The sequence below is a fragment of the Sus scrofa genome, chromosome 1, assembly GCF_054392235.1.
Source record: "Sus scrofa isolate SSC_HxYL_T2T_F1_AM1 chromosome 1, Sscrofa_HxYL_maternal_Yorkshire_Landrace_v2.0, whole genome shotgun sequence".
In the NCBI taxonomy this organism is placed as follows: Eukaryota; Metazoa; Chordata; class Mammalia; order Artiodactyla; family Suidae; genus Sus; species Sus scrofa.
In genome coordinates this window covers 57,972,188-57,998,390 of record NC_139383.1, presented here as the reverse complement: position 1 = coordinate 57,998,390, position 26,203 = coordinate 57,972,188, and the positions used below count along the sequence as shown (strand labels likewise).

The 26,203-nt window shown below is 43.8% G+C and overlaps 1 protein-coding gene and 1 long non-coding RNA gene across 11 annotated transcripts in view; both read left to right on the top strand.

Annotated features, from left to right (window-relative positions):
• The window catches only part of BACH2 (BTB domain and CNC homolog 2), a 379,609-nt gene that overhangs the window by 300,967 nt on the left and 52,439 nt on the right, over positions 1–26,203 (top strand). The gene's annotated exons all lie outside the window — the stretch shown is intronic.
• Positions 10,808–19,896, top strand: LOC146406105 (uncharacterized). Its single transcript, XR_014806001.1, has 2 exons — positions 10,808–15,188; positions 16,059–19,896. It is a non-coding gene; the product is annotated as an uncharacterized LOC146406105 (long non-coding RNA).

Sequence of the window (26,203 nt, the reverse complement as noted above, 5' to 3'; positions counted from 1 at the left end):
TAGCTTGAGCTACAGGTTGATGGTCTTTGAATTCTCCTGGGTTCCTGATGGAAAGAAAAAAATTCTGCTGGTCAGAAAGAGAGGAGAGATATTTGGGTTGACAGGAAGGGAGAAGCCATGGAGATGGGAGGCAACTGGATCCAGAAAGGAAAGAATCATCGGACTTCAGAAGAGAAGTGAGCTCACTTCTCTTATCTTTGTAAATACTCTCTGACTTTTCAGAAATGGTCTTGTGAGGGAGTTCCCATCGTGGCACAGTGGTTAATGAATCCAACTAGGAACCATGAGGTTGCGGGTTCGGTCCCTGGCCTTGCTCAGTGGGTTAACGATCCGGCGTTGCCGTGAGCTGTGGTGTAGGTTGCAGACGCGGCTTGGGTCCCGCGTTGCTGTGGCTCTGGCATAGGCTGGTGGCTACAGCTCCGATTGGACCCCTAGCCTGGGAACCTCCATATGCTGCGGGAGCGGCCCAAGAAATAACAAAAAGACAAAAAAAAATGGTCTTGTGAGAATTCGCAGGAGGTGACAGTTCAAGAGCTATAGAACCGCTGGACTGTTTGATAACCTAGAACATAGGCAGATTGTAGAAGATGCAGATTGTTACTCTAACCATTCATTCTCTAAACCATAAATGCTCCTTAACCATTTCAGAAGGATCTTGGGAAAAAATGTTGTCATTGAATGACCTCAATTTCAACATGAGTGCACAGGGAGTAATAATACTGGTCACCTGCCTGACTCGCAGGGCTGCTGTTCACATTCATGAAATGTGGTAAGTTAAACTTCTTGGAAGGATGGTGCTATATAAACAGAAGGTGCTATTATTCCCGTAAAAGGAAAGCATAGTCTTCCCTGATGAAATGGCTCTTACCTCAGAATCCTCATTAAAAGCTGTGGTGCAATCTTCCAAGTTGCATTAGTGAGACTTGGCAGCAGATGAAAAAAAAGCAAATAAATAATAAGTCAAAATATCCCAGGTAACTATTTGCTGGCAAGTAAGAAGATTTCAAGTCCTAGAATCGTGCTGATAATTTCCAACTGCCTAAAGGCAGAGCTTATTTATAGTAATGCAAAGGTGACTTCTAGCCCTGAAATCTGGGCCTTGGTCTCGGATGGAGGTGCAATAAAGCAAAGCCATGAAAAGGGGAGTTAATACTATTGTGACTTCATCTGTAAGGCTGCTCAGTGGTGCTGCTCTAGAGGGAGGGAAAGCTGGTGTGAAAATAGCCACAGCAATAGCTAATTTTAAAACTGAACTGTATAAGCTATTCCCAAGCCCCTTACATTTTCTAAATCCTGAGGCCACTAAGTCCTATTTTAAGAACTTATGCAGAGATGTATTCCTCTTTTGGTGCAGTAGAAGGAGTGAAGTAGACAAAAACCAAGACCTGTCTGAAAATTATTTTTAAGTGACCTGATTTCAAAGCCAGTTTTAAGGATTTCTTTCACTATACCTATTTATTCCTGTATAATGTAAGATAACCACAGTCATCAACATTTGTGGTTTTCTGGCCATACCTGAGGCATGCGGAAGTTCCCAGGCCAGAGATCAAACCCACACCACAGGAGTGACCCATGCCACAGCACTGCCAATGCCAGATCCTTTAACAGCTAGGCCACTGGGGAACTCCAGTAATCAACATTTTAAAATGGATTCATGGAGTTCCCTTCGTGGCACAGTGGTTAACGAATCTGACTAGGAACCATGAGGTTGCAGGTTCGATCCCTGGCCTCGCTCAGTGGGTTAACGATCCGGCATTGCCATGAGCTGTGGTGTAGGTCACAGACACGGCTCAGATCCCGTGTTGCTGTGGCTCTGGTGTAGGCCGGCAGCTACAGCTCCGATTGGACCCCTAGCCTGGGAACCTCCATATGCCACGAGTGCGGCCCTAGAAAAGATGAAAAGACAAAAATTAAAATTAACATTAAAAAAAATTTTTTTAAATAAAATGGATTCATAACAATGCCTTTGACAGCAAAATTATTTGCATTAAATTTTATAAAAGTAGTTACTAGTGTACCTATTTTAAAACTCTTCTCCATGTATGATTTAAATGTCCCTTATGTTTCTTTCCTTCCCCTATTATGGAATCTCTTAGCTATTTCAATTAAAATTAATAATGTCTTTAAAGACAAAGTTCAGAGCTGTAAATTTCCTCACTTGATCAGTAATTTAAGTATTATTTTTTCATATTTAATCATAGAACCCAGAACTTTAACAGGATACTTAATTAAAGTTTTAATTCATGATAAGAAGTCGAATAGGCATTGGGGAAAGTTTTTTAAAATTATTTCCACTTCTCATCTAGATTACAGGAAAAAAAAAAAAGGTGTGATAGACATAATGGCTGTCAGCCAAGCATATTGTACGTCATGCCAACGTGAGTTGGCAGCAAGCCATTGTCCAATTAGCATGGCTTCATCGATGCAGAGTAATCACTCTTGAGTACATAGTTGAGTCACTCATGATGTCGTGGTACTTCTCTTGAGCCAATGTTTCTCAGGACAGGTTTCTTATTCATTGTTATTACCTGCCCTACTTTGCCAATTAAAACGCAGGACTATTTAGCTGAAAGCTGAACAGAAGAGAAGCATTTATTCTATATCTCATTTCCCTTTGCTTCCTGAAAACTGAGATGGCAATTAATCAGTGAAAGCATGGGGTGTGTGTGTGTTTTGTTTTTGTTTGTTGGTTGGTTGGTCCTTTTGTCATTTTAGGGCCACACCTGAGGCATATGGAGGTTCCCAGGCTAGGGGTCCAATCGGAGCTACAGCCACCAGCCTACACCACAGCCACAGCAACTTGGGATCCGAGTCATGTCTGTGACCTAGATCACAGCTCACGGCAAGACCAGATCCTTAACCCACTGAGCGAGGCCAGGGATCGAACCCGAGTCCTCATGAATACTAGTCGGGTTCGCTAACCACTTAGCCATGATGGGAACTCCCATGGTGTGTTTTTTAAATGAGTTACAAGAAAATACAGTTTCCACACCAAAATATTCAGAGTTGGAATCCAAGTGTCAGTTTTTATTCTGTCTTGTCTTTGGCAACTCGAACATTTGGCACAAATGCGAGGGTATCAGTGAAGTTACCTAATAATCTTAATGGATTCGCATTCCATTCAAAACCTTGGAATGTCACCAGACTGCTTCAGGCTTGGGCACTGTGGTTGGGACATCCCAGACATTTCTGGTGGGTGTGTGGTTTTATGCAAGCAGACGAGTTTCGCAAGAGACACTTCTTATGGTGAGAACACCTAGCTTCTTGGTTGGACAAGCTGTAAACCAGGAATTGGTTCAGGAATTCCTTAATAAAAGCCATCCTGTCCAGGTGTTGGAGGGGTGTGTGGTTGTGCTTCTTAGTGGCACAAAGGGAGTGAAGGACTTGTGGGCACTCCTCAGCCCCATCTTTCTGTTTATTTTCCTGTTTGTTTGGGTTCTTAAACAAATCACAGGCTAGACAAAGAGTTGGGTTGTGTTTGCTTTCAGGAATGCAGCAAGTAAATAATGGCACTTTGGTTTCCTGATACTGGTTCCCTGATATTTCAGAAGTATTCTTTTTCTCATTAACTTGGTGCACAGAGTAAGATCTATCACTCTGCCATGGACTCCTAAAATATGTTGACAGTCTGTCTCACTGACATTGGCACCACCTCCAAGCTCGCTGGTGAGGCAGTGAGCTTCCTGTCTGTGCTGGACTTCTGTATGCAGCCTGGCAAAGGTTGTGTGTGAAAAAAATGAGTGCCTTCAGCACCCTGGGTGGGATGGAGCCAGGCCTCCAATGTGAGACTGTTTTTTGACTGATTGGCAGCAGAGAGAAATACTGGCAGCTGTTCCCAAGCAAGCCAGAGAGTTGGCCCGGGAGTGGGGAAAAAAAAAAAATGCTGGGATTTAGCCAACAAAAGATTCCTGCATTTAGAAGAAAATCAAAGGAAGGATACAGAAGGTCACAATTACAGACCCCCAGCTTGTTGAAGTAACAACTATTTCATTTTGCCTTCTGCTGTATAAAGGAAAGTATTAAATGTCACTGCTACCCATTTTTTTCCTGATGCTTTTTTTCTAAGTCTTCATTTTTGTTCTTTGGATTTCTTTATTTTTAAAAAATTCTCTATGTGCAAAACCAGATGATGGCTTATGCTTCCTAAAAGTGGTGCCTGGGTGACGTTATTCGTGGAGGCAGCATCGGCAGAACTGAGGTTTCTGAGAGCAGTGGCCACACAAGTATGTGCCAAACCTAGTCCAGCACCTCGGGCTAGAGTGGAGTTATGTGTGAAAATCACTTCCAAGATCTGTCCAGAGAGACCCTCTGACACAATTTATCTATTATTCTTGTTTTATTAGTTACTAAAAGAGAAGAATGGAGAAAACAGGATGTTCCTAAAAGGCCAGGAAAATGTTTGCTGAAAGATAGGGACCCTCAGGCGTCTTGGCGTGTAAAGATGAGAACTCTTGTACAACGAGAGACACTTTCAAGTTGCACTGTCATTCTTCCTTCCCAGGGAACACCTTAGACAATGTGCAAATATTCTTTCTGCCAAGGAGGGCTGTAGTAACCCAGGAATTGAACTGTACCCTGCACATAGGAAGGTGAGACGACTGAAAATGTGGACCACCACGGAAGTTCCCGTTGTGACTTAGTGGGTTAAGAACCGACATAGTGTTGGTGAGGATGCAGGTTTGATCCCTGGCCTCCCACAGCGGGTTGAGGATCCGGTGTTGCTGCAAGCTGGTGGTATCGGTTGCATACATGCAGCTCAGATCTGGTGGTGCTATGGCTGTGGCTCCGTTTCGACCCCTAGCCCAGGAACTTCCATATGCCTCAGCAAAAAAAAACAAAACAACGACAAAAAACATGGGGACCACCAAGACGCAGGGTAGGAAGTATCCAGGGTTCTAAGAGAAGATATTTGCAGCACACCTTGTGGGACTCTAGGGATTTGGCGGGGGGGGGGGGGGGGGTAATGCTTAAATCCATCAGATTTGCAAGATACTCCTGGAGAGAAATGTGATGACCTTTCAAGTTCTGTTTAACAAAGTCTCTCTATGTCTCCTCTTTGCGGCTGCTACAATCGATGTCAACCAGATGTTCTTACTCACAGAAGAAATACTATCCTGGCTACATGTGAGGGATTTCAGCTATATTAAAGGAGAATCGTATAACAGTGCAAGACGCTAGACACGGGGGAGGGGGGGCGTAGAAACAGACACAGAATTACCTTCAGAGGAGTGTGTGTGCTTATGTGTGTGTGTGTTCAAAGGACAAAGGAGTGAAAAGGACAAGATGGCTTAAGTACAGGACTTCATAGAAGCAGAGGAATAGAATGCGTGACCATTTCCCAGATCATTTCTATGGGGAGGTTAACTTAGAAATGTAAGACAAGACCGTCTCCTTCAAAGAGTTTACAATAGAGTTGAAGAATCAAGACAAACCATAGAAATCAAAGGTGTGAACAATTCAAGAGCATTCATTGTAGACGCCACCTTGTGTTAGCCATTGTTTGTGCCACAGACCGAGGGAGGGCAGGATTTTCCTTCCCTCTCCTAAAACCAACACTCCCAGGGTTGATGGGACTTTCTTAAGGAACAAGTGGGGAGGGGGCCTCCAGGAGAGGTGTGACACTGGTGTGACAATGGCCCTGAAAGGAGCACTCACAGAGCTTGGAGGAGCTGGCTCTGCTTAGCACAAGTCATACACAGGAGGAGATTGTTCAAAATGTGGTCAGATTCCATGGGGCCTTCCTATAAAAGAATAAAGTGTAGACAAGAGAATTTAGTCTTGACCGAATAAGAAACAGGAATGCACTGACACGCTGTGAGCCAGAAAGGGATGATGAAAAAGTTTCAAGAATAACTGTCTGGCAGTGGAATGTTTGATGGCTGGAACAGCCAACTACTCAGATGGAGGGCCCAGCCAGGAGGCTCGCCCAGGTCCCATAGGAGCTGACAAAGGTATGTGCCTGCTGGGGGATCCTGAAGACGGGGCTGGGACTCATAGGTGGGGAGAGAGGCCCTGGAGGCTTGATATTTACCCTTAGCACTTTATACATTCCCAAGGCACTGAGAGTGCCAAGCTGAAGATTTGGATGCGAGATAAATGGTCCATTGGCACTAGCTGAAACTCTGGGAATTGCTCATCCCTCTGAGAAAAGAGAAGAGAAAATAGGGTGGGAGCTGAAACTGAGCTCCTACACTGAGGTTCCAGTGCTGGTCCCTCTCCTAAGAACAAGATGTACCCAGGATGGCTGGTTTTAAGTTTATCTTCATTTATTTTGGGAATCTTTAAGCCCCAACAGTGCATCAGACTGAGGATACATGTAGAGGTGCTCCGTAAATGACCTTTGAAGGTGTGTGCCTCCCAGATGATACTGTGAGCATCAGGTCTTGCTTAGCACAGGTGGATACAGGACCTCCGAGGAGATACTAAATTCCTAGAGGACAAAGCCTCTGAAACACCTTAGGAGTATTTGCAATCCAGCGCCATGTATTTTGAAGTGCCAGGAACAGATTCAGGCAAAGGTGATCACTTATGGTTAAAACCATTGAAGTTCCCATTGTAGCTCAGCGGGTTAAGAACCTAACTAGTCTCCATGAGGATTCTGGGTTCAGTCCCTGGCCTCGCTCAGTGGGTTAAGATACAGCATTGCCTCAAGCTGCTGCATAGGTCACAGATGGAATCCCGGGTTGCTGTGGCTATGGCGTATGCTGCAGGTGTGGCTGTAAAAAGAAAAAAAAATGTTATGATGTATGTTTGCTGGACATTAGTATAGTACCAAAGCAACACACCTGGTCACAAAGTAACAACACACAGTCTCTACACACAAACCCAGGCAAGGGTCAATCCAAGCATCACTCCTCGTGGGTCAACTAGGTGCTAAATGTCCTCTGATGATATTCATGAAATACACACCCTTCCCAAAGATGTGTTCAGTGTATAAACTGACCTCATAAAGCCTTCAGGTATAAATTCCAGTTGGAGAAAAACCCGTGATTAGAAAAATAAGCTTAACAACACCGTGAGGGAACAATGGGACAAGTCCAGAGGGTGGGACGTTCTGGAGGAGCAATGGCCTGATTTCTTCAATAAGTCAGTGTCATAAAATGGGACGGGGCTAAATTAAACAAGAATTTAGTTTTTAAGGGATTTAAAAACCAGATGCAGTATATGGTCCTGCAATGGTTACTGGTTTGGATAAACTAGTTATAAAGGACTTTCAGGGGTAGGGGGGATTGGCGAACTCCAAATGTGGTCTGCGTATTAGAGGAAGTTTTCCTGAAATGGAAAGGTGGTAATAATTGGAAAAGGCAGACTGAGTAATAATAGGCCCAGTACGATCTTGGTTTGGTTAAAAAAAAAATACGTGCGTGTGTGTGTGTGTGTGTGTGTGTGTGTGTGTGTGTGTGTAAAGGAGCCAGAAGGATGTGTGCTAAAGTCTTCAGAGTGGTGACCTGTGAATGAGGGGAATATGATGGGTTTTGTTTTGCTTGTCTGCATTTTCCAATTTCCTGCAGTATGGATTCTTACATTTCTGTAATAATAAAAAGGTTATTTGAACAGTTCAGTGGATAGAAGGGAAGGAGAGAAAGAAGATCAGGTGAGGTCTGGAGCATAATGCTGGAAAAGTACACCTCCACAGGATGGTGTTACATGTATTTCAAAACCTCATTGGTTTTCTCCTCAGAAACATCAATACTGCACCCATGCTCCCTGGCCCCTTCCTCCCAGCTCAGGGTCCTCCCGTCTCCTGAGGGGCTGGAGTCCTTAACTTGGACCACAGGAACTTGCATTCCACCATCTCCATGGTTCAGTGAAAAGCAACCCGAAAAGCAATAAAGGAAATAGATTTCTTCTAGTTTCTTCTTATTAAAAATTTAAGACCTTTTTTCATATTTAAATTTACCTAGGTTATTGAAACCTACAGATGCCCTTCCTTCCTGTATGTTCTCTAGAGTTGCATCTCTGGAAATTACTGGTGTTATTTTCAGTGAAAATAGCTCAGATGTTTTCCAAGCCTCTGACCCGCTGCCTCCCCCGATAGAGAAGGCAATTCTCACCATGTGGTCAGATCTCAGGCAGCTTTGGAGGAAGCAGTGGATGTGGGGAATATCTCTCCTTTCCTGTTACCCTGGAAATTTCAGTACCTGCAAGTGCGGAAATTGAAAACAAGGAGAGTCCTTTCATAGATGTTTTCAAACATATATAAATATCTGCACACGCATGCTTTGGAAATCAATCAGCTTACTTCACATTTGGGCTGCATACAGAGCACCTTCAGGTAGTTGCTCTTTCAAGGATGTGTCAGAATGTTCAGTAAGGGAGTTCCTGTCGTGACGCAATGGAAACGAATCCAACTAGGAACTGTGAGGTTGTGGGTTCAATCCCTGGCCTTGCTCAGTGGGTTAGAGATCTGGCATTGCCATGAGCTGTGGTGTAGGTTGCAGACGCGGCTCGGATCCCACGTTGCTGTGGCTCTGGTGTAGGCCGGGCGGCTACAGCTCTGATTCGACCCCTAGCCTGGGACCCTCCACATGTCACGGGAGCGGCCCAAGAAATGATGAAAAGATGAAAAAAAAAAAAAAAAAGAAGGCTGCTTCCATCCCCAGCTGGGCTTTGTTAAAGAGGACACCATGAGGAGTTCCCTCATGATTCAGTGGGTTAAGGGTCAGGTGTTGTCACTACTGAGGCTCAGGTGGCTGCCGTGGCACGAGTTCAGTCCCTGGCCCAGGGAACTTCCACATATTTAGGTCATAGCCAAATAAAAATGAGGACACCATGGAGTCTCCCCTGGATCCTGAGAAGCCTGGACTCATGGGTGTCCCTGGAACTCATGCTGTTTTGCCCCCTCTACACGTTTCCTCTGAATCAGAGGGGCCATTCACTGGGGGCCCTGCAGTAATGAGGTGGTTTCTCTCCATCCTGCCCGACGTCTGGATGAAGAGAACCGACACATGTGTGACTGAGATTACAGAGGAGTGAGTTAAAATAGAAAGTGATGCTCTAGTGGACCTGCACCTGGAAGACTCACGGTGGTGTTTAAAACAACTTAATGGGAGTTCCCATTGTGGCTCAGGGGAAACGAACCCAACTTGCATCCATGAGGACATGGGTTCGATCCCTGGCCTCGCTCAGTGGATCAAAGATCCAGTGGTGCTGTGAGCTGTGGTCACAAATGCGGCTTGGAACCCTCATTGCTGTGGCTGTGGTATAGGCTGGTAGCTGTAGTTCTGATTCAACCCCTGGCCTGGGAACTTCCATATGCCATGGGCGCGGCCCTAAAAAAGCAAAAAAATAAAACAAAATTAAAAAAATAAAACAACTTAATGCAGGAGTTCCTGCTGTGATGCAGTGGGTTAAGAATCCAGCTGCAGTGGCTCAGGTCACTGCAGAGGCTCAGGTTTGATCCCCAGCCCAGCCCAGCCCAGTGGGTTAAAGGATCCATTGTTGCCACAGCTGCAGTGTAGGTCACAGCTGCAGCTCAGATTCAATCCCTGGCCCAGGAACTTCCATATGCCATGGGTGTGACCATTAAAACAAAAACAAAAACAACTTAGTGCAAAATGCTTTCTACTCTGGTCAGCAGTATGCTGGTTCTTCCTTACTTCCTCCTCAGCTTGTTTTTCATGGAAAATCTGGGTGGAAGGGGTTGGGTTTTTTTGTTTGTTTGTTTGTTTTAGGGATGTACTAATAGCATATGGAAGTTCCCCAGGTAGAGGTTTTAATCGGAGCTGAAGCCTCTAGCCTACGCCACAGCCATAGCAATGCTAGATCCAAGGCAAGACTGCCACCTACACAGATCCTTAACCCATTCAGCAGGGCCAGGGATCAAACCCACATCCTCATGGGTACTAGCCTGGTTCATTACTGATGCGCCACAACAGTAACTCCAGAAATCTAGAGTACTTAACTCTTCTAATACCCATATATTAGTCTGCTCAGGCTGCCATGACAAATACCACAGAATGGGTGGCATAAGCAACAGGAATTTATTTTCTCACAGTTCTGGAGGCTGGAAGTCCAAGACCAAAGGTGTCTGCAGGTTTGGTTTGTCTTGAGGCCTCTCTCCTTGGTTTGCAGACGGCCACCTTCTCACTGTGTCCTCACATGGCCTTTCCCTGTGCACAGAGACAGAGAGGATGCTCATTTCTCTTCCTCTTCTTACAAGGACACCAGTTCTGTTGGCTCAAGGCCTCACCCTTCTAACCTCATTTAACCTTAACTACCTCCTTAAAGGCCCTTTCTCCAAATACGGTTACATGAGGATGAGGGTTTCAACATATGAATTTGGGGAGACACAACTCAGTCCATAATGGCCTACTAAAAAATAATGGCTTTGTGCAAATAACAAAACAACATATGGGCAAGATTATCCACATATGTACAGCAACACAACCACTAACTATGCAGCCATATGGAAGAAAAAGAGATCTCCATGAACTGATAGGGAGTAATTTCCAGGATATATTTTAGAAAGCAAAAACAAGATGCAGAAGAGTATATAAGCTAGATATGGTAAGCTTATTTTTGATTAAGAAACAAGGAAAAATATCAATATGTATTTATGATGCATATGTATAATTTATAATTATACATTTGCATATATTATTCAAAAAACAGAAAAGATAAAAACTGTGAGAAAATGACCTATGGAAAGTGGTGAAAACAGAAAGGATTTGAGACTCTCTGAATGTATCTTTTTATTTGGTATTGACTTTTGAACCATTTAAATGTTTTCCACAATCAGGAAGTTAAAATTCAATCAAAAAGATGAAAAGCAACAGGTCCTAAAATTTAAAACAAATAGAGAAAAGGAACTCAACTGCATATTAAACTGGTTAATTAGCCTCACAGAATAAAAGAATAAGTTAGATTAACTTTTGAACATAGTTCTGTGGCTAGACATTCTCTCTTGGACATTTGTCAAGACAGCTGCTCTGAACTTTTCAAAAATGTCAGTCATGAAAGGCAAAATGATGGGGACTCTCCCTAGATCAAAGGAAATTAAGTGGGACCAAATGCAATGAGTGATCTTGATTGGCTTCCAGAGTGGAAAAAAAAAAATCTACGAAGGACATCCTTGGAGCAATTTAGAAACTGAATGTAGACCGTATATTAGTTTGTACATGTGTCAACGTGACTTGTTTGAGTAGGAAATTGGTGTTTTGGTTATGTAAAATGTTCTCAAGGAGGAGTTCCCATTGTGGCTCAGCCTGTTAAGAACCTGACTAGTGTCCATGAGGATGCAGGTTTGATCCCTGACCTCGCTCAGTAGGCTAAGGATTCGGTGTTGCCACAAGTTGCATATCTGGTGTTGCTGTGGCTATGGCATGGGCTGGCAATTCTGCCCCTAGCCAGAGAACTTCCATATGCTACAGGTGTAGCCCTAAAAAAATAAAGTAAAAATCCACAATAGAAATTTTTTTAAGTGTTCTCAAGAGATATGTGCTGAAGTATTTAGGAATGAAATGTCATGATTTACTTTCAAGTCATTTTGGAAAGAAATGTATATGTGGAGGGGAGGTAGATAAGACAATAAAGATACAAAGAAGGAAGGCACACATTTAGCAAAATTTAACAGTTGGTAAATCAAGATTAAAAGTGTATGGATGTATATTTCTTTCATCTTTTTTATACATTGGAATTTTCAAGATAAAACATTGAGGACAATAAATAATGAATTTGGATTGGTTTTATCATGAAGGTGCTCCATTCACAAGAAGCATTTACTGAGCACCTACTGTGTGCCAAACCCTGTTCGAAATGCTGGGGATGTAGTCATGGACAGGACAGAGTCAATTGGAGCTCTCGTGGGCCTACATTTTAGTGCAAAAGACAACTAAGCAAAAGAGATAACTTTTTTCTCATTTTTTAAAGTTTTATTGAAGTATAGTTGAGGTACAACGTCATAAAAACCAGTTGACTTTAGATTGTGCTGAGTGATAGAAGCAAAATAATACAGGGTGATGTAATAGATACTCATCGAGGGAGAAGTGACATTAGACAGGGTGGCCAAGGAAGGGTTCTCCAAAGAGGAGGCTTCTAAGCTGAGACCTGAGTGACCAGAAGGAGCCATTCATTCATTGACCAGATTTACACTGAACACCAGCCATGTGTGCTCTTCTAAGTACAAGATGTAGCAGGGACAAAATGGGTATGCTTGATAGACCATGATGGAAAATAATGTAAAAAAAAAGAATGTGCATATATGTACAACTGAGTCATTTTGCTGTATAGCAGAAATTGGCAAAACATTGTAAATCACCTGTACTTTAATTTAAAAAAAAAATTTTTTAATGGGTACACTCTCTGCTTCCTAGCACATACAGTAAACCAGAATATGTATGATGGCAATCAGTGTCACCAGGAGGAAATAAAGCAGGCAGGGGAGTAGTTGAGAGGGCAGGAATTGAAATTTATGTTTTGTTTAGTTTGTTGTGTTTTTTTGGTATCGAATATTTTAAAAATTTTTTTAATTGAGGTATAGTTGATTTACAATGTTTTGAGTGTACAGCAAAGTGATTCAGCTATACATATACATATATGCATTATTCTTTTTCAGATTCTTTCCCATTATAGGTTATAAGATAATGAATATAGTTCCCTGTGCTATACAGTAGGTCCTTGTTGTTTATCCATCATATATATAGTAATGTGTATCTGTTAATCCCAAACTCCCCATTTATCCTTCCCTCCCCTTCCCCCTTTGGTAACCAAAAGTTTGTTTTCTATGTTTGTGAGTGTATTTCTGTTTTGTGAGTTCATTAGTATCTTTTTTTTTTAGATTCCACATGTAAGTGATATTATAAAATATTTGCCTTTCTTTGACTTCACTAAATATGATAATCCCTAGGTCCAACCATGTTGCTGAAAGTGGCATAATATTGTTCTCTTATAGCTGAGTAGTATTCCAGTGTGTGTGTGTGTGTGTGTGTGTGTGTGTGTGTGTGTGTGTGTACACTGTATCTTCTTTATCCATTCACCTGTTAATGGACATTTCACTTGCAGGACATTTAGGTGAAATTTTAAATACAGCAGTTCCAAAGGGCTCCCTGAGCAGGTGACATTTAGAGATGAGAGCTAGAGCTGGGGTGTTCGAAGGAGACAGGTCGTGGAGGGCCTGATGGAGCCCTATTAATGACTTTGGCTTTTACTTAGTGAAATGGGGTCCTTTGGAGGGGTCTGGATAGAGTAGTTATGTCATCCAACCTATCTTTCTAAAGGATGGCTCTGGATGCCCAGTTGAGAATAGGCTACAAAAGGGCGAGGGTGAAAGTAGGGGTATCAGTTAAGCATCTCCTACAGTAATTCAAGCGAAAGGTACCTTGTATGAGAGTGGTAGCAGGGAAGGAATGCACAGGTTTGGAATCTGACTCTGTTTTGAAGGTGAAGCTGCCAGAACTTCCCACTAGCTGATTGGAAGTGGGATGTGAGAGAAAGAAAAGACTCAAGATGACTGAGAATTTGGGCCCTAAGCACCAGAAGGATGGGAGTTGCCCTGAACTGAGGTGGGAAAGGAGGACTGCAGAGGAGCAGGTTTGAGAGAGGACAGGAGGGGTGGGTGCGTGGAGGGCAAGATTGGGGGCTGGGGGGGGGGGGTGGGTGGCAGTCAGCAGCCAGGGGGAGGGAGAGTCAGCACCCTGAAGCTCTACTGAGAATCTCATCGTAGGAGAATTTCTCTTTTCATGAGATTTTTTTTTTTTTCACTTACAAATTAACCTATTGGTAGGTGATGCTCTGTCCGCACAGATGAACAGGTTAACTCCCAGTTGGCCCTGTCTCCTGGCTTCAGGAGTCCAGCTCCCTCGTGGAGCCCCTGTTGGAGGCCTCCCCTGTTCTGGGCACTGGGTAGAAGTTTCGGTGGGAAAGGGGGAATTCGTGCTGAAGATGTGGCTCTGTTCACAGTGACATGTGAGGCGGCATTGGTGGGAGTGGCCCTGCAAGGTTCATCCCAGTGTCACAGTGGTTCCCAGACATTTTTGGCCAATGACCCCCTTAGACACATGACTGAATTTCACAGACTGCCTTTCAGTTTTGAACCCAAATTTCCCTCTCTCCTGTGCCCCACGCCTGCGTCCATGAGGGACACACATTCTGAGCATATTTCGTTCCTCAAGAGCAGCCTCTGGCAGCTCAGAGACTATTCATTCACATTCCATTGCCTCTTCTGCTCTCTCTCCAAGATTCCTACAGAGGCTGCGCTTAAAATAATGCGGCTTTATTTATTCAAATTCTTCCTCCCCCAGGAAGATGCTGAGAGCTTTTCATGAGAATTCTTAAAGAATTGCTGAGGTTCCATGGACCTCAGAGTTGTACTTGAGATGGGGGCTCTGACAGGGGCCTCGGTAGACGCTTATTGGTGGAGATGATGAGCCTTGAACCCACTCAGCTAAGGAGGATGTTCTCTCCGCAACTGTAATATATCCTGCCAACTGCGGTCCAGCCCCAGAGAACACTCCAGAGACCTCTCTCTCTAGCCAAAGCCAGAAACAGAACGGGAAGGATTTGCCCTCTCTCTCTCGTTCTTCAAACCCTCTCTCCCCACTTGTCAGAGTTTATGTCACAAGCCACAAGCCAGTCACAAAAAAGACAAATACGGGGAGTTCTCACTGGGGCTCAGCAGTAACAAACCCTACTCGTATCCATGAAGACGCAGATTCGATCCCTGGCCTCGTTCAGTGAGTTAAAGATTCAGTGTTGCCATGAGCTCTGATTTGGCATGGCTGTGGCTGTGGCATGGGCCAGCAGCGGTAGCTCCAATTCAACCCCTATCTGGAAAGTTCCATATGCCACACAAGTAGCCCTAAAAAGACCAAAAAAAAACCTGACAGACACTGTGTGATTCCACTTATATGAGATATCTAAATTTGTCAAATTCATAGAAACAGAAATAGAATGATGGGTACCAGAGGCTGAGTCCTAGGAGGTAAAAGTGAGTTGTTGAATGATTATAGAACTTCACATTTTTAAGGTGAAAAAAATTCTGGGGATCTGTCTCACAACAGTGTGAATATACGCTACTGAACAACGGCCCTTAAAATGATTGAGATGGTAGATTTTATGTTATACGTTTTTTATCGCAATTTTTTAAATTAACAACACATTAACAGCTTTACTTCCATTAAAATATAGATATAGATATAGATATAGATATGTATATATACAAGTTCTAGGAAGTTCCCCTGTGGTGCATTGTGTTAAGGATCCAGCACTGCCTCAGCTGTGGCACAGGTCGAAACTTCAGCACAGATTGATTCCTGGCCTGGGCATTTCCACATGCCTCAGGTGCAACCAAAAAATACACATATACAAGTTCTAATAATTGGAATGCCTTTGGACAGAGAGAACAAGCAGAGTCCATGGGATAAGGCTTTTATAACTGTAGGTATTTCTCTCACCCATCTCCCCTTGATTTTTCTAGACACACTTATCTGATGTGTGCGTGTGTTTGTGTATAAGCCCTCCAGCATTTTGTAGCTATGTATGGGTCTTCTAAACATGGTTATTATCATCATTAACTCATAAGAAAAAGACTTCAAAATTATCCCTAAGTTTCCCAGCGCATCCATTGGTTATCCTCTGCTGGGTTTAATGTCAAAATAGTTAGTGGTCTAGTCTGGCTCCACTGGGGGCAGATTTCTTAGGTTTGTTCGTTTGTTTATTGTTTTGCTTTTTGGGGCTGCACCCTTGGCATATGAAAGTTCCCAGTCAAGGGGTCAAATCGGAGCTGCAGCTGCCAGCCTACACCGCAGCCACAGCAACTCGGGATCTGAGCCGAGTCTGCAACCTACACCACAGCTCAGGGCAATGCTGGATCCTTAATCCACTGAGCAAGGCCAGGGATTGAACCCACATCCTCATGGATACTAGTTGGGTTCATAACCCACCAATCCACAACGGAAATTCCTACAAATTTCTATTTCTAGTTCATTTCTATTCTAGTTCATAAGTATCTATTATCAGTTATTTAAAAAGCAGTTGTCGGATTTCCCGTCGTGGCACAGTGGTTAACAAATCCGACTAGGAACCATGAGGTTGCGGGTTCGATCCCTCGCCTCGCTCAGTGGGTTAAGGATCCAGCATTGCCGTGAGCTGTGGTGTAGGTCGCAGACTCAGCTTGGATCTGGCATTGCTGTGGCTGTGGTGTAGGCTGATGGCTACAGCTCTGATTCAACTGCTAGCCTGGGAATCTCCATATGCCGTGGGAAGAAGCCCTAGAAAAGGCAAAAAGACAAAAAAAAAAAAAAAAAAGCAGTTGTCTTTTGATACAGAAGTTCCCAAAATCCAGCTTTCTTTGTGCTTCATACATACTTGGGTCCCTTTTCTAATCAGTTGTTGAACTGTTACTGACTACAGTTCTTGGCCTCCTTAATCGATAGAAATTGAGGAGGCCAGGCAAGAAATTCAGGCAAGGCTTTCCTGGGGCTCTTACTGCAGCTAGGGGGAGCAAAATCAAGTAACAGGTTCCCTTGCTCTCTTACTCCTGAGGGGAGGTGAGCTGGGTTCCTTACATGGGGTGAGCGTAGGGGCGGGTCCAGGAGTCTGGCCAGGGTGGCTTAATGATTTGCCCACCCCTTTGGTGATGTGTGCAGGGGGCATGTGTAGCACCCTGCTTTTGCTCCCAATATGCTGCTTTTGCTCTCAGCATTTCAGAGGTGGCAATTGGCTTTTATCTCGTTGTCCATAATTTGCCTCCGTTGTGTATGCATGAAGTTATTCTTAGTCCCTTACAGCTTCTTTGTGTTTTGTTGCTTGTGGAGACATTTGTCCAGATGTAAGCACTGCAGCAAAAGGTCCCAGGTCTCAGCCTGTCTCAGAATTGTATATTTCTCTGGGTCCTATGGAGTCTGACCTCCACTGGTTGCTCAGTCTGTATTAGGTTATTTTGGGATCTTAGGATTCACTTCAGTTCTTTTTTGAAATAAAATGCATGCTATTATTTGTACATTGTAACTTGCTTCGAGTTAAAGAAGATTTCTGTAGGGGGGTACTCATCTTACCATCCAAGGCTTCTTCCCTGCTCCATCCTGTAGAACTGGAGGGCCCGCCCCTGCACCAGCATGGCCATCTGTGATCAGAGCCAATGTCAAGAGACGACCCCTCCAGTGCCAGCTTGACAGCATGAGGCCCAGTTCAATTGTTCACCTCAACTTAGTGTGTAGATTTTGAGTTAGAACCACTATTTAGATAGAAAGGTCACAGACTTGGGAGAACCATCCAAAAAATTCCAACCCAGACTCAGCTCCTAACCCTCAGCCAGGAAACAGATGTCTGAACAGGAGCTAGGGCAGTCACCTCCAACATCCCAGGCAGCCCTATCCTTGTAGGAGCATCTTTTTCGCCTCTGCTTCAGGTTGCTGGTACAGAACTATGTTCTCTCCTAAGCTGTGACCACGCTTGATAAATTATAGATATTTATTGAAAACTGACCAGGAGTAAATCACAGTACGTGTTGCCATGTTCTAGAATATATCCTTCACCTCACCTCACTTATTCCATTGCCTTATGTCCTCCATCTCTTTGACTTGTAGTCATCGCTTCTGGTTTATTTTCCACTCATCAGAAGATGTTGAGATTACCTGGTTCCATCTCAAAACTTGTTCAAGGGATTATTAGAGAGGAAAGGCTTAGGGCTATTTTCTCCTGCCATTTTAGAGTGTACAGAGTGGCAGGGTGTGTACGACTTTTATGATATTTTTTTAATGGCGGTTATTATGTCAAGCCCAGGAAATAGACAAGATGGGGCATGCGTCTATCCATTCAAACAAAACTCTGGTTCCCTGTGACGGACTACACTTGCTCCCCTGACAGGTCTAAATAGAAAGGGCTTACTTGTTCAGCAAGGAAAATAATGCCTGTGTAAATGTCTTGAAGCTTGGACTGCTGAGTCTGCGTTTGTTTAATTTCCAGGTTCTGCAACTGTACAGTTGAATTTTTGTTGAGTAGAGACGATGGCCTTTGAAATTTTTCATATGTAGGAAATCACTGACTTCTTTATTTTGTTTAATACTGCCTTTCATTCCATTCTATCAAGGCTCCCTGTGTTCTCTGCAAGTTGTTCGTGAGCTCAGCAGACTGGTTGGTCTAGGTCAGAATTCCAAACTAAAGTGGCTTGAAGGATGTGTCATTCACAGGCTTATAGGAGACTTGGGAAAGTTTCAGAAAGCTCTGTTTGTTTTGCCAACTCACAAGTCCATATATTTTGCCAGCCGTATCCGGAGTAAATGAAAATAATATCCAACCTTGTCTTTCTTTCTTCCTTGTCAATTTTTGTATAAAAGTGTTTAAGAAATACTAAGAACCATAACTCCTCTCAATTATTGTGGTAGGAAGTGAAGACTATCAAGGCTTAAAGGTTAAAAGATAAGGCATATTAGAAGTCATTTAGTCCCATCTCCCATCCAATTTAGAATCCTTTTATGATAATGACATAGGTAGCTCTCCAGCCTCTGCTGAAACACTTCCAGCAGTTCAGAGCCCCTCACTGTTTGAGAGGCCCTTCCATTTTGTACAACTGTGATTACTAGAAAATTCTTCTTCATTTTTCACAGAAATCTACCGCCCTTAAATTTTCATTGGCAACACTATTTATGCTCTCTGGAATGAAAGAGAACAAATCTTGTCTCATTGTTCCACCATAGCCCATTAGCTCTCTCAAGCCAACTCTTGTCTGGGCCCCACATATCTACCCTCCTCTGGGTTTAACATCCCTGGTTCCATTTCCACCTGGGACGTGGCTTCAGTGTACGTCATGACACCTTTTGATCTGGCCTGTTGAGATACAGCGCCAGGACTAAATACAAGCATCTCGATGTGATCTGAACAGTGAAGAAGAGAGTGAAGCTATAGCCCCATCTCTGCATCATACAGCTCTTGACGTATCCCAGATTGTGTTAAGATTCCTGACAATTGTGTCACAGTACTGACACACCTCATTAAGCCAGCACTGTCCAAACTTGACTTTGTTAATTCCAGTACAGGAATTGCCATCCATTTTTGTTAAATTGCATTTTTTTTTGTCTTTTTTGTCTTTTGAGGGCCACACCCATGGCACGTGGAGGCTTCCAGGCTAGGGGTCTAATTGGAGCTAGCCTGTGCAAGAGCCACAGCAATGCTGGATCAGAGGCACGTCTGTGACCTACACCACAGCTCACAGCAACACTGGAGCTTTAACCCACTGAGTGAGGCCAGGGATAGAACCCGAAACCTCATGGTTCCTAGTCGGATTTGTTACTGCTGCGCCATGGTGGGAACGCCTCCAAATACATTTACCCCATAATATCAGCCTGTGGTCATCATTTAGGGTGCTGAGTCTGTTTCCTAGAGTATCTTACCAGCTTGCCACCCAGGCCTTTTCCAAGTCAGAGACAGAAGTTAAGCATGATGGAGTAGGCAGATGAGGCTGGGTCTTATGACCAGACACTTTTCTTTAAGTTGAAGTCGGCATTAACCCATTACTCAACCACTGATTGCTTAATTTTAGTATCTTCTAGACCTCGTTTTTTCATATCACTTACAGAATGACCCAAAAGATGTCAGCTGCCGTGCTGAAATCCTGGGATGCTATTTCTTCTGCATTCTCTGAGCAGTGATCCCATCAAAACCAGAAATGAAGTTATGTTGGCATGACTTGTTCCTAATGAAGCTTAAATGATCTGCCACTTTCCTGTCTAGGTTCTGAGTGGGTGGTGGTATGTTTGCCAAACCCAGAAATATCAAGTATACAACTCAGATGGAATTCAGAGACTTAGTTTTACTCACTAAATGCATCAAAACTCTCAGAGAGAGGGTGGGAAGTTTTAAAAGTACCATATGCACATCTGGATGGAGTGACGGGGGAAATGCCAGGGGGAAAAAATCCTCCCTTATGTGTATACATTATAAAAATGATAAAAAACAAAAGTTACTGTAATTCTTGGGGAAATGGCTGACAAGAATGGGATAGGATTTAAAAAACAGAAGTGGAAGATGGATATTAGAAAAAGCAAACAAAACAAAAACTTTGAGTCTCTGAAGCCCATGGTGCTAAACATCTCTGTCAGAAAGAAAGCAGAGAGTTCCCATTGTGGCTCAGCGGTAATGAACCTGGCTAGTATCCATAAGGATGCAGGTTCGATCCCTGGCCTTGCTCAGTGGGTTAAGGATCCAGCGTTGCCATGAGCTGTGGTGTAGGTCACAGAAGCAGCTCGAATCTGGCGTTGCTGTGGCTCTGGCGTAGGCCGGTGGCCACAGCTCCGATTAGACCACAGCTCTAAAAAGACAAAAAAACAAAAAACAAACAAACGAAAAAAAAAACCACAGAGAAGTTCCCTGGTGGCTCAGTGAAATGAGGATCTGGCATTGTCACTCCTGCTAGTCAGGTCACTACTGTGGTATGGGTTCGATCCCTGGCCTGGGAACTTTCACTTGCCATGGGCGTGGCCAGAAACACGCACTGAAAAGAACCATCCTGTCACAAAGCTCCATCAGGACACGACCCAGGCACTAGGAGCCCATACCCTCCCTGCAGGGGCTGAGTTCAGATCACCACCAACAGCAGTCTGCCTTCCTGTCTTTCCTCTTTCCCTTTTCCTGTCTTTCACAGATAGCGGGTTGATGAGGAAGGTTTAAAAAAAGGTCCTGCTGGAGCAGGGCTGGGGTGTGCAAGCTGCAGCCCAGAGCCCTCGTCCTCCCAGCCCCTGTTTTCCTAGAGCTGTATGTACATGCACTGCTCAAGCCCCTTTTTTCCAGCATCAGAAATTACTGAATCCTGAAAACCCGCGGCTGTGGAGTTATTTTTGGCTCCCTTCCCTCCAGCCCCAGTGTCTGCCGCTCATTGACAACCATTAACAGCTGTTAGAAGGGGCTTTGAAATCCCCGGCTTCTTGCTGAAGTGCTTTAACACTGGTTTTCTAGGAGCTCAGCCACACTGCAGAGGTGAGAAGACATGGCAGAAGAGTTACATAAAATCCCCCTTATTTGGGGAGTTAGGTTTTTCTCCCTAAACCTCTGAGGAAGCTGTGGAGGCACCACCCGGCTGAGTCCCTATGGAGACGAACAAATTCAGATGATGTCATGACAAGCCCAGAGGTGGCCCTGTGTCACTTGCAGGGGCACGATCAACTCTGTGCACCCTTGATAGGAGAACGTCAGCATCCCGCCCTCACCCGGCTGCAGCCACCTCCCAGCAGCATCTGGAACTCTGGACAGGACAGGGAGAAGATGGCCTGTGCCCACAGAGGCTGGAGCTGCTCCCCAGGCCCCCTGAGGCCACCTGCAAACCCAAACCCAGGAGCCCCATTGCTGCCTGCGAGCCTCCCAGGTGGCCTCTTTCCCCACAAAGGGTTGAGGCATTTGGAAAGCCCTGGGCTCCTTGTCAGCATTGATCACTCATTCTTACCAGCCCCAGAAAGGATACCAATAATATAGCTGCTCAGTGACTAACCACCAACACGTTGCCACCTTTTACCACTTCATTCTACAGAGCAGTAACACGCCCCCCACCGCAGGGGTGTGATATACATCCTCTTCCTGTGTTCCAGGCTGGAAACGACGAGAGGCCGTGTCCAGAAGTCTCCCACCTCAGCACTTAGCCGCAATAACTATTCAGCCTCCTGATCCCAGTATTTCCCATCATATGAATATCTGTAGCACAACTTGGGAGTGAAATGATTTCAAGTGGCATATGAAGAACTTGTTTTCAGAATCACTGGGTTTGTTTTAATATGTATTAGAAAAGTGTAACTCAAATGTGAAACCTGAGATTTCATAAACAATATCGCTTAGGAAGAGTTTTGTTTTTTGTTTTTGTTTTTGTTTTTTTGCCACACCTGGGGCATGCAGAAGTTCCCTGGGCCATGGGTCAAACCCGAGCCACAGCAGTAACCAGAACCACAGCAGTGACAACATCAGATCCTTAACCCACTGAGCCACGAGGGAACTCCAGGATGAATTTCTTTCTAAGCAAAGTTTATTTTTTAAAGAGAGTGGCATTAAGGAAAAATATTAAAAATTGTGACATCAGGTCATAAGTATCTGTAGTCTTAGACACACCATAATTCAGTGCCTTTTTTGTCTATTGGTCCTGTCTGTTTTATAGAATCCCTACCTAAAGAAAGCCACAGTGACATCTTATTGGGAACACGGGTCATGCCTATTTTCATAAGTTTTGTATAAAATAGAAGAAAATATAGGAGTTCCCATCGTGGTGCGGTGGTTAGTGAATCCAGCTAGGAACCATGAGGTTGCAGGTTCAATCCCTGACCTTGCTGAGTGGGTTAAGGATCCGGCGTTGCGGTGAGCTGTGGTGTAGGTCACAGACGCAGCTCGGATCCCAAGTAGCTGTGGCTCTGGCGTAGGCCGGTGGCTACAGCTCTGATTAGACCCCTAGCCTGGGAACCTCCATATGCCATGAATGCGGCCCTAAAAAGCCAAAAAAAAAAAAAAAAAAAAAAAAAAAAAAAAAAAAAAAAGAAGAAGAAGAAGAAAATATAAGGCTTTGTGCATTAAGTACATTTAGCTGAAAATACTTAGTGTGTTCTTTGCTTATCTGATTTGTACATTTCTTCCAAAATAGCCTAGCTCTCCTGCTTAAGTCCCTAAACATTTGTATCGCTTCCTCACCTATTTCTATACCCCTCCTTATGGGAAAGACAGAGAATGACACTGACCACTGCTTTGTGCTGAGAATTTCTTCAGGACATGCTTAGGTGATTTACACTTTTCCCATCTCAATTCCGAGGAACCACATCTCTGCCTCCCTTCCTCCCTCCTTCCCATCTCCTATTTGAGCTCAGTGAAGTTCTAAAGAAGGTCTATTTGTTTGGCTGTTGCGGACATCCTCATAACGTAAGAATGGATAGGGAAGGCTATGGATTTGCTATCAGTAACCCCATTTTCTGTGGCTAAAGTGTAGGATAGGGAGAGAACAAGGCAGGGACAGGTCCGTTGAGCCCATTGATAAAGAGCCGTGCATGCCATGCTTGAGGGGCTTGGGTTCTATTCTGCAGGAAACAGGTTGCTAAAGTGATTGTCCTTAGGAAGATGAATTAGGCAGCAGTACAAAGGAAGGACTCAGGGAGAGAGAAACAATGGCCGGGTTGTTGCAGCAGCCTCAGCCAGAAGTAATGAGGCCGTGAAATTAGGTGTGTTGGTTGGAAAAGAGACAGATGACTTTTAAAGACCAAAGAAAATGAGAGAAGACCTACAGTTGTGTCACAGTTTTCAAATACACACTCGTCGACTTGCTTGTTTGTTATCTGTTCCTTCCTCTAGATCAGTGTTGTCCAGTGAGGGACATGTTCTTCCTCACTGTCCAGTGTGGTGGTCGCTAGTCACATGTAGCCATCAAGCACTGGAAATGCAGCTAGAGGGACCAAGGAACTGAATTTTTATTGCAATGTCTTTTAATGCACACAGTCACTTGTGGCTAGTGACCAACATATTGGACAGTGCAGGACCAGAGTGCAAGTTCCAAGTATCATGCCTGCCTTTTTTGTTTGCCATTCTGTCCTTAGAGCTCAGCACAGTGTCTGACACATAGTAGGTGCTCAACAAATATTTGGTGAATGAATGAGTGAAAAGAAACCCTGTAAAACAGAGGTAAGGATTATGTTCTATTCAAAGCAATGAACTTTTTTTTTTTTACAAAACTTATGCTATTTACTAAAGTATATGCGTAACATCATATGCTGGGTAAGAAGCAAAATTAAAAAGGAAACAGCTTATAATATTCCTGATACTCAGAGTTCCTAAATAGAAAAACAACAAATGCCTTGCCGTTTTAAAAAAATTAGCACATTATACAACTTTGACATACTTCAGAGGAAATAAAGATCTTGTGACACTGTTCAAAAGCAATGTACTTCTTTATGGAGAATTTTGGCCCTCACCTAAAGAAGGAGGAAGATGGTGATTTCCCATAGACGTTTAGGATAGTTCCCAAAGGTTTAAACAGAAGCTTCCAGCATGTGCAAGTGGAGTCAAATCATAGATGAGAGTCAGCCCTGTGGTGGGAAAGTCCAAGGCCAGGGTCTCTTCTGTGGTCCCTGCCTTCTTGGTCTTCGTCTCTGGCTCTTGTAATGCACAACACCTACGCTTTTTCTTGAAATATGTAAGAGTAGTCATCAAAATGGAAAAACAGATTTTGGTTGGAGTGAGAAAAAGAAACCGTGGCAGAGCTGCTTTTAGAAAGGCTGTAGAGACATGGAGGGGATCACACATGATCCGAAGTACGGGGCTCAGACTCACACCCAGCGACCGGGGGCAGATTGCTGAAACTCTCCACAGCACATTGTCATAGAAAATGAGAATAAGAATCATAAACACTTTGCTTTTCAAGTGTGGGGGAGGAAGAAGTGATGTAATAATATGAAAAATTCATGTTTTGTAATCCATAAAGTTCCATTCAGATGTTTATTATAATTCACACACACTAGAGTTATATCTGAATGTATGTCTGAAAGGCACAGTAATATTAAAATACATTCCCGAAACGTGCCTTTCAGAGAAAGAAAAATAAGAAGCCATCAAATTCTAGACATCTGTATTCAAAAAAGGACCTGAACAACCTGAGAAAAAGACTTATATTGCTCTTAATGGTTTAAAAAAAAACAAAAAACAAAAAAACCTCAATTCTGGAAATATGATACCACAAACTCCTTCTAGTAGCTTCTGATTCAATAGTGCTTGTTTCCAAGTGGGTACCTCCCTCTTCCCATTTGCGCCAGGCCACCAAGACCACTCCCATTTGCCATTGGAGCCTTCATACCCTTTCCTCATATTCCCCGTTCTATACTTTCATCCCCTGTCTTTGTTCCCCTGTCTCAGCAATGAATTTAGACTCTTTTCTCCAGGAAAAACTGACCTCCCCAAACTCACAACTGTGGCTGCACGTATAAGCCTTCTATTAAGAAACATCTCCAGGAGCTCCCACTGTGGTGGAACTTGGGATCTTGGGAGCCTCTGGGACTCGGGTTATATCCCTGGCCCGTCTCAGTGGGTTAGGGTTCTGGCCTTGCTGCAGCTACAGCTGAGGTCGAGACTGTGGCTCTGATCTGATCCCTGGCCCAGGAGCTCCATTTGCCACAGGGCAGCTAAAAATGACCAAAAAAAAAGAAAAGAAAAAGAAAAGAAACATCTCCAGGAGTTCCTGTTGTGGCTCAGTGAGTTAAGAACCCAACAAAGTGTCCTCGAGGATGTGGGTTCCATTTGTGGCTTCGATCTGTGGGTTAAGGATCCTGCAGGCTATGGTGTAGGTGTAGATGCGCCTTGGATCCAGTATTGCTTCAGATCCGGTGTTGCCATGGCTGTGGCATAGGCTGGCAGCTGCAGCTCTGATTCAACTCCTAGCCCAGGAATTTCCATTTGCCGCAGGTGCAGCCATAAAACAAAAGAAACATCTCCAGCAACCTGAGTCCCAGAGAACCATTGCTTTCCCTCCTGCCCCACCCCCATCTGCCTTTTTTCGCTCCCCATGATTAGAGCAAAGAGTAGTCATCACTCCACTTGGACTTGTCATCCACGGACACAGAGCTCTGTCTAATCCTGTCAAACGATGTCACGTTGACCGAGGTAGATCACCTCACATGCTTCCCTTAGATAACAGTTACTTACAGGAGAGACTCAAGATTTGGCCCATGTGTCAAGTTAATGCTGCGCCCCAGATCCAATATCTTTAAAGGGATTCCTATTGAAAATAGAATTATTTTCTTATACTACGTCCTCCCATTTCTTCAAGACTTTCTTAAATATGACCTCTTTTCTGATCTTTGCATCATTTTATTTCTCAGTTTAATGTATTTATTAAAGTAAGGGGCCATAGCAACAAACAATGTAAATAAATGTTCATCAGTTCAAGAGAACCTGAGCATCAGTTTTCTGGTTTCACCATCAAGTTCCCCGATTTTCTTCTTTGCCAAGAGCAAATATTCTAATTGTATTTAAAAGAAGAATCATTATAAATCCTATTAATTTTCATCATAGCTAAGCTTAAATAATTATTTTCTATCTTTCATTTGGGTTCTATCTTTTTTCTTCCCAAAATATTGCCATGTGAGTAAGTCTAATCAGAATTTATACCATTTGTCACCTCTGAACTCTAATTCAAGCATCTCTTTTTGCATGAAGAATAAGGCCCTGGAATTCCCTTGTGTCACAGTGGGTTAAGGATCTAGTGTTGTCACTGCAGTGGTTCTGGTTACAGCGGTGGTAAGGGTTTGATCCCTGGCCT